General features: G+C 32.4%; 1 non-coding gene across 1 annotated transcript; it reads left to right on the top strand.

The window, feature by feature from the left end:
• TRNAG-CCC lies at positions 6,949 to 7,019 on the top strand. The gene has a single exon. It is a non-coding gene; the product is annotated as a tRNA-Gly (tRNA).

The following is a 10,009-nucleotide window of genomic DNA, read 5'->3' as shown; positions in this document are numbered from 1 at the left end:
CAATTTTTTATATAAAGATAGTAGAATAATTGTACTTAATTATTAAGAACTTAGAGAGGATGTTAATTGTTAATAGCTAGAATCCAAATGCTTGCTGGGCCACTTCTATGTCATTTTCAAAGGGACCTCAAGATTCTTTATGTTTTTGGATGACAGAGTGAACTCAACTCATGCCTAATAATGCTGATTAAATTATGGGGTGATAAACCACCAAAAAACAAACAAATAAATAAATAGAAATCATGGGCACAAGGGTGTGATGAGTACATATATACGTGTAACTAGAGTTTGTTTATTATGTGATTGAATTCCATTTTTATTCTTCTAACTTGATAATATCTGTTAAATAAAGTATCAAGTTAATGTTAATTATGTGAAAGTTTTATTTATTTATTTTTTTTTACATAGGATCATATATAGAATTATATTGTGAAAGATAAGTTTTATTGTTAGGTTAAGGCCAACTATCGAATGTAGTAGTAGACATCTTTTGATAATATAATTTAATTTTATGGGATTAATTATTTACTTATAAAAATATGGGGTTAATTATGTGTGAGTCTCCTCATATAAAGGGAGGAAACTATATATGGTGGGACAACTGATATCTTGATAAGTGCCAAACGAGCTTTATCTATCTTCTCTTTAAATTCCTATTTTTTTAAGTGTAATAATTCTCAATTATTTTACTCGGTCAGCCCCAATAATTTAAAAAAGATTATGTAAGATCTTTAATTATATAAAAGACCTAAAAGGAAGTCTATAAAACTCATACAAATAATTACTTAAATTATTGATTTTATATCTTTATAAATAAAAAAAAATCACCTAATAAAGTAATAATCCATAAGTTAAAACCTTTTAGCCACCATCCTTCATTTCAAAACTTTTTTAGATATAACTTGAGTCCACAAACTAATTTAAATTGGTTTAATGGTTAATCTACTAATCTACTTAAGTAACTGTCTGATCAGCGATAAATCTTTAAATAGAGTTCCAATCTATGATAAGTTAGTTTTTAACTTACTTATCTAAAAAATATTGTGAAAAAAAAAAATATAACTCGAGTATAAAAGTGATCACTCCACTGAATTAATGCAACAATTCGACCTATGTATACAAATTAAATAAGCAATATAATTCATTATTATATGCTATTGAAGCATAGATTTTATTTTCTAAATATTCATTCATGTCTCATAATATATCTATTATGTTAGGGGGAAAAATTTTCTTTATATTGTTCTTATTAATTTTGGTGGGAGACCCAAAATCCTAATGAAGTGATCGAAATAATGATTTTTTGAAAAAAAAAAAAAAGTTGTTTAGAGAAGTTTATTTTCAAAATTTATTTTATCTGCTAAACTTCATATGAACAAATCAGGAAATATATAGTTGCTTTTGGTTCATAGTTTAAAAAAAAAATTTGAATACATTTTCAAACATAAAACTACCTCACTTTAAAATTATTTTAAATTTAAACCAAAATCCTAAAAAACAAATTCATTAAGAATCATCAATTTATTCAGAAACATGGAATCAAAGATCCACTTAAATTTTAAAAGTATATTTATGAATTGAATTTCTAAATTACAAATTTTTGTGTTCTCATAGGCATAAGTTGGCTTGAATATCACTAAATTATTATTTGAAAGGGTATAGCACTACTATAGCTAATAATGGTGGAAATAATAAGAAGATGCTGTTATATACTTATATTCCTTTACACTGAAATCCATATAATTTAAGATAAGATTTAGATTCTTAACGTAAACAACATGAAACTTTTTTCTCTTTTGAGAATGCCAACTAAGATATTCCAAAATGAGATGAAACTAATAAACTCGTTATGTTTCATTTTTCAATGATATGTACACATACAGTAGAATGTGTCTCCTTTCAGAGCTGTGGAATAAAAAAAAAAGTGCAAAAGTTATTTAGATAAGTTCTCAAATGTCAAGAGGAACAACTTATGTGCTCCACATAAATAAATAAATGAGAACTTTATTTATTTATTTTATTTTTTACAAAGCTTAATGCTCCACCTACATAAAGGGATTGGGGGAAAAGCAAAAAGCAAATTCAGAGAATATATCCTTTAGTTGAAAAGATATAGTGTGGACACTATAGCATACCCTAATATATTATTCAAACTTGCACTGATCTTTTCTTTTTATCGTTTTCTTTTTTTAAATTAAGATTAAAAAATAAAAACTTTTTGGTTTTTTACATTTTTTTTAGTCCGATAAGTTAAAGATTAATTCATCATAAATCTAAACTTTATTTAAAGATTATCACTAACCAATAATTATTGCATGCGCAAAGCAAGAAAAATAAAAGAATTCTAACATAATTTTTTCAGTTCTCATACATTAGTTTTTTTTTTTGTCCATGATAACCCTTAATCCAACAAATCAATTATTAATCCCTCACGAATCGGACTCTATTTAAGAGTTTGTCATTAGCCAATAAATTTCTACATGTATAAGACAAAATTTAAAACCTCAACACTTGCTTAAATAGATTAGTGGGTGAATCACAAGACTAACCCAAGTTAATTTTACACATTGATTTTTTTTTAATTGTCCACGGTATTCTCCAATCTGACAAGTCAAAGACTAATCCATCGCGAATCTGAGTTTTATTTAAGGGTCCACTACTGATCAATAGATTGCTGCATATACAAGGTAAAATTCAAACCCAGACACTTACTTAAACAGGCGAGTAAGCTGACTATATTCGACCAATTCAAGTTGGTTATTTTTTTTTGTTGGTAATCGGGACCGAAGCCCAAAAAAAAAAGAAAAAACTATCCACAAGGTACTATATGGAATGTATACATTCCTTTTACATCATCATCGAGAATTTGCTCTAAATTGCCAGGAGGGTTATCAAAAAACTGGAACCCTTTAGCTTTGCTTAAAGCCACTTTTGCAAGAGTATCAGCCGCTCTATTTGCCTCTCTGCAAGTATGTCTGAACTGAAGCTCTCAAGGTCTGTTTTTAATTATTCGGATCTCTTGAAGAAGCGGATTGTAACAGCATCTCTCATTATCCTCTTCTCTTCTTATGATGAACTCTACTCCTTCTTTAAAATCCATCTCCACTATCATCCTTTACATACCCAGATCCCAAGCCATTTTCAATCTGTGAAGAACCTCCTTTAACTCTGGATGTATAACATTGGACTTACCCAAATTAGCAATGAATCCTACTACCCATTCTCCTTCATTAGTTCTTATCAATCCCTTGCACGCTGCAATTTTCTAGTTCTTCTCCACTGCCCCATTAGTGTTAAGTTTTATCCATCCCTGTTCAGGAGGTTTCTAATTGATGTTGCTATTTATTCTTCCGTGTTCCGTTCTCTCTCTTTTGCTCCTCTCGAAAGCTTCCTTGAACCTTGTTGCTAGTTCCATAACGATGTCCGCCCCATTGTTTGGAATGGCTGAGAGAAGAGCTCCATGTTTCTCCACTTCCACAGCATCCAGCAAGTAATAAGGAAAAGATCCCGCCATTCATATTGACTCGACTTGCCCAGCCCATTCTCTAAATTAAATGTTATCCAATCCGAGAAGGGTAGATTGTAGAATACAGTTGTAACACCTGGTTGTAGCAGTTTTGTCCAAATTTTCGTTGCCCTTGGACAGTCCCTCATCACATGAGATAAGGTCTCAACTTTACTTTGGCAGCTATGACAGAAGAGGTTGGAACCAAACATTCTGATTTTTCTTTCAGCAGTGAGGAGTCTTTCATGAGCTAATAACCATGTAAATGTTTTGATTCGTTCCGGCCCTTGCCACCTCCAAATCATCTTTCAAGTGCAACTTCTCATACCTCCCGAATTTGTTAGGAGCTAATATGCTGAGACTATAGTGAAATCACCATTTGCTGTATGGCTCCAATAAATCTGATCATTTTCTCCTTTCTTTTTTGGAGGGGTTGTATTGAGGATGCTTTGATAAGTCTATCCTTCTACATCATTGCTTAATAGCATTCTATTCTATTCTCCTTTTTCATCAACAAAATGAGCTATTGTCATTTTTTTTTCATCATTTATTTCTCTATTAGCCTTCAAAACTAAAGGCCCCTTTCCTTCTAGCCATCTGTCATTGAAAAAACTAACTGATTTACCATTATTCAGCCACCATGAGAAGTGCATTTGATTTTTCTCCCAAATTTTTGAAATATCCTTCCAGAACATGGAATCCGATTTACAACTTTTAATATAATGTGGTAGTTCCAAATGTCTACCATATTTGTATAGAAGTAGTTGTGCCCAAAGCGCCGATGAATCTTTTATCAACATCCATAACAATTTCAATTGAAAAGCCTCATTTACTTTGCTAAGTTGCTTCAAACCAAGCCCTCCCTGATTTTTGGGAAGGCAAAGAGTTGACCAACTCACCTGGTGCATCTTTTTCATATTCTGCAATTCTCCCCATATAAAACTCCGCTGCAACTTTTCAATTTCATTACAAATCCCCTTTGGAAGTAAAGTATGCTGCATGTCGTAATTGGCAATGGGAATAATCACAGATTTTGCCAAAGTAACCCTCCCAGCTAATGATAAACAGTTTACATTCCACCCTTTAAGTTTGCTCTGCACCTTCTGAATAACATTTTTAAAATTTTCTTTGGTTGAGGGCTTGTTGGTAATCATGGCCCCTAAATACTTATCCAGACTTGATTGTTCCTGATAGTTGCATTTATCCTTGATAGCTCTCCTGAGATGCTCCTTAATATTGTTTGAGAATACTATTGAGATTTTGGCTCTGTTCACCTTGAGTCCCGAAGCCTGACAAAACTTCTCCATCACTCTTCCCACATTATCAATCTGAGAAGTATTAGCCTCTGCAAATATTAGCAAGTCATCTGCAAATAGCAAATGGGTAATGATAGGGCCTTCCTTTCCCACTTTAAATTCTTTCCAAGTCAAAGTTTATGCGCTCTCTTCAATGAGATGGGATAGTTTATCCATTGCTATAACAAATAAATAGGGTAAAATCGGATTCTTGATGGTCTGAACTCTTCTGTTTTTTCACCATTCCAAATCACATTATAAGCTACTAATGATATACATTCCATGATAATTTGAACTAAGAGATTTGGAATTCCAAATTCCATGAGGCATTATTGTAAAAAAACTCCACCTAAGGCGGTCATACGCCTTTTCAAAATCATATTTGATAGACATGAAGCCCTTTTTCCTTTTAATTTTTTCATCAAATGCAGAATTTCTTTTGCAATAATGATGTTGTCCTGGATTTTTCTCCCAGGAATAAAACTAGGCTGATAGGGAGAAATTCTTCCATCAAGCGCAAGCTTTATACGTTCAACCAATATTTTTGTAATACACTTATAACTCACATTACATAAAGCAATTGGTCTGAATTGAGTGATAGATTCAGGTACCTGAGCTTTAAGTATGAGAGAGATAAGAGTCTGATTACATTCTTTAATATTGAAGGAGTTGTTCCAAATGCGCAACACATGATCTACCACATTCTTCTGGATCACATTCCAATTTTCCTTATAAAAAAGAGCTGGAAAGCCATCTATTCCGGGAGCTTTTAAAGAGCCTATACTAAAAATAGCCCTTCGGATTTCAGCCACCGTAGGAATGCTGTCCATGTTTCTGCTTATCTCTTCTCTAAGAGGTGGATATGGGACCTCTGTGTTGAGTAAGGGAGGGTTCTGATCTTCTTCACTATAGAGCTCTTTAAAGAAGATAAGGACAGCATTAATTAGTTCTTTCTGATCCTCCATCCATAATTCATCTAGTCTTCTTAGCTTTAAGATTCTATTTCTCCTTCTCCTAATTATTGTTTGGGTGTGAAAATACCGGGTATTTCTATCACCTTTCACTACCCAATCCTCTCTCGATTTTTGCATCCATAAAATCTCCTTCCAATCAAGAATTTTCTCTAACTCTCTGTTAAGTTGTCTCTCCAATTTTTCTAAAAATTCATTCCGCCCATAAGAAGCAGCTCTCTGTATTCTTCCAATTCTATTCATCAGTCTGACTTTTTGACGCCCAATGTGACCAAATATTTCTCTATTCCACACTCTCAAGTCTTTTGTGAGACTGTCAAGAGCTACCGAAAGTTGTTCTTTGCTCCTCCAATTTTGGTTGATAAGATGAATGCAGTACAAACAGAAGAAATGAATGACTCTATTGTCCCTTCCAGGGACGATGGTTGCTGAGATCCTGAAGTTTCCAGGGGTGGAGTTTGCTTTTCACATTTTAACTATGATGAAGATTATAGCCTGGAATTGCAGAGGAGCGGCCAGTAAAGGATTTGGTCGTGCCTTAAGAGAATTAGTGAAGCAAAAGAGTTCGGATATGGTCATCTTGGTTGAAACACGATGTAGTGAAGAACAAGCGAAGAAGACAATAAAGAGTTTTTAGTTGTTCAGTCTATAGAGTTTTGGACCTAGGCCCAATATACTTTTCATTTCACCCAAACAAACAACAACAAAAAAGAGTTGATTTTCATTTCCTTAGCCATTGAAACTCAAACTAAAATTCTAAATTAATACTTGACCAAAAGAAAAAATAATAAAATGAATTTGATTAAAAGAAAAATGAATACACCTTGCTAAAGCACTAATCAAAGTTGTTCCTTTCTCAGCATTAATCTCAAGTTTTAATAATAGGGAAGAAAAAAAGAAACGCTTGCTAGTTGCTAAGGGACAGCCAATTCTTCAAGCAAAATTAATCTTTTGACAACAGAATTTAAATATATAGTTAGAGGTTACATCAACTAAATAAGGTGAGCATAAAATCAAATGGTATTTTATTGTCATGACATGAGCTCTCTATAAATTATGGACCCATTTTAATCTTGGTATTCTCTTAATCTTTATATGTGGACATCATCTTAAATGAGATTTAATTATTCAATATTAAAGATGTATACATATTTATTGTAACCTAAGAATCAAAGAAGCGCATCTGGTGTAGTGGTATCATAGTACCCTCCCACGGTACTGACCGGGGTTCGATTCCCCGGATGCGCATTAATTTTCCTGCTTTTTAGTAATGTTTTTGTGAGGATCCTGGTTTAAAAAAGCCTTCTAGTTGTAGGCTTGTACTAAAATCTAAAACTCACCTCAATTAGTCTGTAGTGTTTCCCTATTTTGACAAATTAGGTGGCCCTTATTATGTCTAGACTTTATGGCGCATTTATTTCCCATCCAACTTTAACGATGACTTGAACAACTCATATTTCTGTGAATAATTAAAAAGAAAAAAACTAATTTCATTCTTTTGTCTATTCCCCTAGCTGCATGATTTGTAACAAATTGGGTGCGCATATCCCATCATTGACAAGTACCATATGAAAACATGGGTGAGACTGTGAGGGTGAAAGGATAGGATTACTCAATACTACTCATCAACTATTAATTTTTAGTGACCAACCTGAAATAATAGGACTTGATTGAAATGCATACAAAATGAGGTTACTTACGTTGGAGTTAGATTTTTTTTTTTTAGTAAAGTATCGTTTTTGTCCTTAACGTTTTGGGTAAATCTTATTTGTATCCCTAACGTTTAAATTGTCTTATTTGTATTCCTAACGTTTATAAAAATGATTCAATGTTATCCTACTATCAATTATACTAACAAATTAGATTATATTTTTCAATTATTCTCACTTGAATGTATTCATTCTCAATTATGTCTCACTTGAATGTGTTCGATTTTAATATTATACCCACTATTTGTGTTTAGATTCAATTATATCCTTAGAAAAGTGAATTATGTAAATGTTGTAGGAATTAATTTCAACATTTGATGAGCTATTTTTCGGAGTAGATAATCGATTCTATCCTAAACATTTGTATTCTAACTTCAAGAAAAGATTTTTAAAACTCAAACTAAAGCGCTCATGATGTGTAATTGACGGCAGGATAACATTGAATCACTTTTACAAACGTTAGAGATACAAATAGGACGATTTAAACGTTAGGGATACAAATAGGATTTACCCCAAACGTTGGGACAAAAACGATACTTTACTCAATTTTTTTTTAATTGTTAGAGATATAATTATTAATGTTGTATTATTTTATCAAATTAAACTTTTGAGAAGTCACCAAAAAAAATTAAACTTTTGAGATGAATGATTTTATAATATGGTGTCAGAATTCTATGTTTGAAAGATTTAGAATTCAATCTTGGTGAACCCTAAAAGTGAAAAAATAGTATAAAGCAAATAAAAAGAAAAAAAAAGGCCTATGCAAAAATTAAGTTTACGTTTTTGGGATAAGTAGTTTCGTGACACTTCTCCATAAATTTCTCCCATATTTACTAATTCATAATTCAATACACATCTTTAGATATTCACAATGTTTCTTTACTTTAACAATTTTTAAAAGAAATTATTCTAATTTATCCTAAAAAAATTTGAACCATTTATTTTATAGGACTTAAACATTTAAAAAATTGAAAAAAAACTCTACATCCATGTAAAAAATACATGAATGTTATCAAAGTAACTTTCTTCACACATGCGTTCTCCCACCCCACAGTTGTTTGTTATACACGCGCCTTATATAACGTATCGTGTTTTCGTTCTTCTTCTTCTTCTTCTTCTTCTTCTTCTTCAACCTAATAAAATTCGTTGTTCTCTTCTGTTCGCATTTTTTTTCTCTGCTCGCATTCTTCATTATTGATCTGCATTGAAATCAACGTAATCAGCTCCGTCGTTCTTCTTCTTCTTCGTTTTCTTCTTTGATCTACACTTCTAAATGGAAACAACGAATGATTCAACTTCAAATAAGTTGAATGATGTTATTACGTTGAGACAGCTAGAGAATGATTGCTGCATGCTATCACAATAATCTTAAACATTGAACAAAGTAAAAGGAGGCCACCGAACCGAACAACATTCATTTGGTGAATCAAAACCACAAAGGCCACCAAACCGAACAATGTTCATGTGGTGAATAAATAGTGATCAAATTTCAATCAACAAGAATAGTATTTCTCCTCCTCTTCCTCCTCCTCCTCCTTCTTCTTTCAAATTTGCGCACGTAGGTTCTTCTTCTTCTTCTTCAGTTCAGTGGATAGTTTAACTAGGGTTTTGAAATTGGTTGTTACTATGTTCAGTACTTCTTTTGCATGGAGAAGTACTATTCTTGTTGATTGAAAATTGATCACCATTTATTCACCACATGAACATTGTTCGGTTCGGTGGCCTTTGTGATTTTGATTTGTAGGCAGAGTTATTTGAATTTGATTTTATATAATGGATTATGTTTCGTTCACTCAGTATTATACAATTGTTTCACCATGAGTACTGTGTTTGGTTCATTCTGTAGAAAGCTGTTTGAATTTGATTTTATATAATAGATTATGTTTCATTCACTCAATACTATACAATTATTTCACCATGAGTATTGTGTTCGGTTCATTCTGCAGAAAGCTGTTTGAATTTGATTTTATATAATGGATTATGTTTCGTTCACTCAATACTATACAATTGTTTCAGCATGAGTACTATGTTCGGTTCACCATGAGTACTGTGTTCGATTCACCATGAGTACTGTGTTCGGTTCATTCTTCACTATTCAAAACTCTTCTTCCTTACCTTCTACTGCTTCTTCACCAGAGAGAGAAGGAGGAAAAGACAAAAGACAAAAAAAAATACAGCAGCAACAATAATAAAAGAATGACGATAATGAAAAAACACGTGAAAAAGAAGGAACGGGAAAAAGGAGGAGGAGGAGGAGGAGAAGGAACGCGAAGAAAAAGGCGAAGAAGAAGACGCTCCGTGCGTAAACGAGCGTGAGAAAAAGAAGAAGAAGAACTGAGGAAGAAGTAACGTTTTTTTCATAATGAGCGGACGCGTGTTTTCACTTTTATTAATGCGCGTGACTTTATTTGGGATTAAGCCAACTTAGTTACATGGTTATATGAATGTGTAGCGCTCCCCTTAAACATTATATAAGTATGGAGAGTTAAATCAATAATAATTAAATTATTAATTTATTTGTCTGTTTAT

This window comes from Arachis ipaensis, chromosome B02, assembly GCF_000816755.2.
Source record: "Arachis ipaensis cultivar K30076 chromosome B02, Araip1.1, whole genome shotgun sequence".
Lineage (NCBI taxonomy): Eukaryota > Viridiplantae > Streptophyta > Magnoliopsida > Fabales > Fabaceae > Arachis > Arachis ipaensis.
This window is presented reverse-complemented; position numbering and strand designations above follow the sequence as displayed.